The sequence below is a fragment of the Enhydra lutris genome, unplaced genomic scaffold, assembly GCF_002288905.1.
Source record: "Enhydra lutris kenyoni isolate GAN:26980312 unplaced genomic scaffold, ASM228890v2 scaffoldscaffold6, whole genome shotgun sequence".
Classification (NCBI taxonomy): Eukaryota; Metazoa; Chordata; class Mammalia; order Carnivora; family Mustelidae; genus Enhydra; species Enhydra lutris.
In genome coordinates, this window is record NW_019154090.1 from 546,585 (window position 1) to 549,337 (window position 2,753).

A 2,753-nucleotide genomic window follows, 5' to 3' on the forward strand; every position below is an offset into this window, starting at 1 on the left:
TCTGAACTTCATAAACTTTACGGTTCTTTTTTTAAAAACCCAGGATGCATTGTGGTCACTTCAATTTTCTTCTTTAACAAGGTATTTTGGAAAAAACTGCATTTCACCACATTTCAGATGCCGCCCCTTTTATGGCCTCAGAGTTGTTCGGGGCACAGGGAGGGGGTGCCAGTGAAGGAGGGGTGGCTCCCAGCGATGGGCATCGGGGTGCGGGGGCCCCTTCGTGTCCCTGCGTCCGCATCTTTGGGGGAAATACCCGTAGTGCGACTGCGGGGTCATAGGGCAGCTGTCTTGTCAACTTTCTGAGGAAGCTCCGCGCTGTTCTCCGGAGCGGCCGCACCAGCCTGCGTCCCCGCCGACGGCGCGGGAGGGTCCCCCTTTCTGCGCATCCTCGCCGGCGCCTGTCGTTTCCTGACTGGTCGGTTCTAGCCGTTCTGACTGGTGTGAGGTGGGATCTCACTGTGGTTTTGATCTGTATTTCCCTGCTGATGAGTGACGTGGAGCATCTTTTCACAGACATGTTGGCCGTTTGTACGTCTTCTTTGGAAATGAGTCTGTTCAGGTCCTTTGCACATTTTTATTTTTATTTTTTTATTTATTTAGATTTTGTTTATTTGACAGGGACACAGAGAGAGAGGGAACACAAACGGGGGGAGCGGGAGAGGGGGAAGCAGTCCTCCCCACTGAGCAGGGAGCCCGATGTGGGGCTCAGTCCCAGGACCGCGGGATCATGACCCGAGCCTAAGGCAGACGCCTAATGACTGAGCCACGCAGGCACCCCCTTTGCACGTTTTTAAATTTGATTATTTATTTCTTCGCTGTTGAGCTGTATGTGTTCCTTGTGGGTTTGGGATATTCGCCCCATCAGAGAAACGGTTTGTGGCTGTGTGTGCGTCCTGCTGATGACTTCCTGTGCGGACAGTGGCCTCTGCTGAGCTCTGTAGTCTGGGGTCGTCCCACCTGTTTGTTCTGGTGTCCGCCGCCTGGGCTCTCGGTGTCCCCTGGAGGGAATCATTGCCAAGACAAGCGTCAAGGGTCTTTGTTCCCATGTTTTTTTTCTGGAAGTTTTATGGCTTTAGGTCTTACATTTAATCTCCGATCCGTTTTGAGGTAATTTTTGTGAGCGGGGACTAGTTTTCATTCTTCTACAGGTGGACGTCCAGTCTTCCCAGCACCACCCATTGAAGAGACGGTCCTTTCCCCTTCGAAGAAATCAACCGGCCGTACGTGTGTGGGTGTATGTCTGGGCTCTCTGTCTAGTCCTCTGGTCTGTGTCTCTGTACGTGTGCCAAGACCATACTGTTTGGATTTCCACAGCTTTGTCTTATAGCTTGAAACCAGGGAGTGTGATGCCTCCAGATTTGTTCTTTTTTTTCTCAGTGTGACCATTTGGGGTCTTTTGTGGTTCCAAATAAATTTTAGGATAGTTTTTTTTCTATTTCTATGGAAAATGCCGTTGGAATTTTCATTAGGATCACAGGGAATCTGTCGATTGATTTGGGTAGAATGGACGTTTTCACATGAATTTTTTCCAATCTGTGAGCACAGAATGTCTTGCCATTTTTGCTTCTGTGTCTTTTTCAGTTTCTTCATCAGAATCTCATGGGCTTCAGCGTACAGATCTTTCACCTCCTTTGTTAAACTTATTCCTAAACATTTTATTATTTTTGATACTATTGTAAGTAGGATCGCTTCTTTATATACTTTTTCAGATAGTTTGTTGTAAGCGTATAGAAGTGCACCCAATTTCTGTGTGTTGATTTTATGTCCGGAGACTTTACTAAGTTCATTCACATTCTTACAGTTTTTTAGTGGTACAGTTTTTTAGTCTTTAGGATTTTTTATATGTAAGATCATGTCACCTGCACTCAGAAGTAGTTCTACTTCTTCCTTTCTGACATGGACACTTTTTATTTCTGTTTCTCCCCTAATTGCTGTGCCTAGGACTTCCAGTGCTACGTCAAAGAGGAATGAAGGGAGTGGGCATCTCTGTCTTGTTCCTGATCTCAGAAAAAAGGCTTTTAACTTTTTCCCGCTGAGTAGGATGTCAGCTGTGGGCTTGTCGCATGCGGTGTTTATTATGTGAGGAACATTCCTCCTACATCTAGTTCGTTGGCCGCTTCTATCATGAAAGGATGTTGTATTCGGACAAATTCTTTTTCTGCATCTATTAAGATGATCATATAATTTTTATCCTTCATTCTGTTTTTTAAAAAGATTTATTTATCTATTTGAGAGAGAGAACATGCACACAAGTGGGAGGGGCAGAGGGAAAGGGAGAGAGACTCTCCAGCAGGCTCCGTGCTGAGCGCAGAGCCGGACGTGGGGTCCAGTCTCATGACTCTGAGATCACGACCTGAGCCGAAGCCGAGAGCTGGGGGCTGAACCGACCGCACCACCCTGGTGACCCTATCCTTCATTCTCCTAATGTGACGTGTTGCTTCTGTTGATTTGCAGATGTTGAACCATCCTTGCACCCCGGGGATAAATCCCACTTGGTCATGCTGGAGCATCCTTTAAATGTACTGTTGAGTTTGGTTTGCTGATATTTTGGTGAGAATTTTTGCTTTTATATTCATCAGGGCTATGGGTCTTGAATTTTCTTCTTCTTTTTTTTATTTTTATTTTTTTAAAGATTTTATTTATTTGACAGACAGAGATCACAAGCAGGCAGAGAGGCAGGCAGAGAGAGAAAGAGGAGGAAGCAGGCTCCCTGCTGAGCAGAGAGCCTGATGCGGGGCTCGATCCCAGGA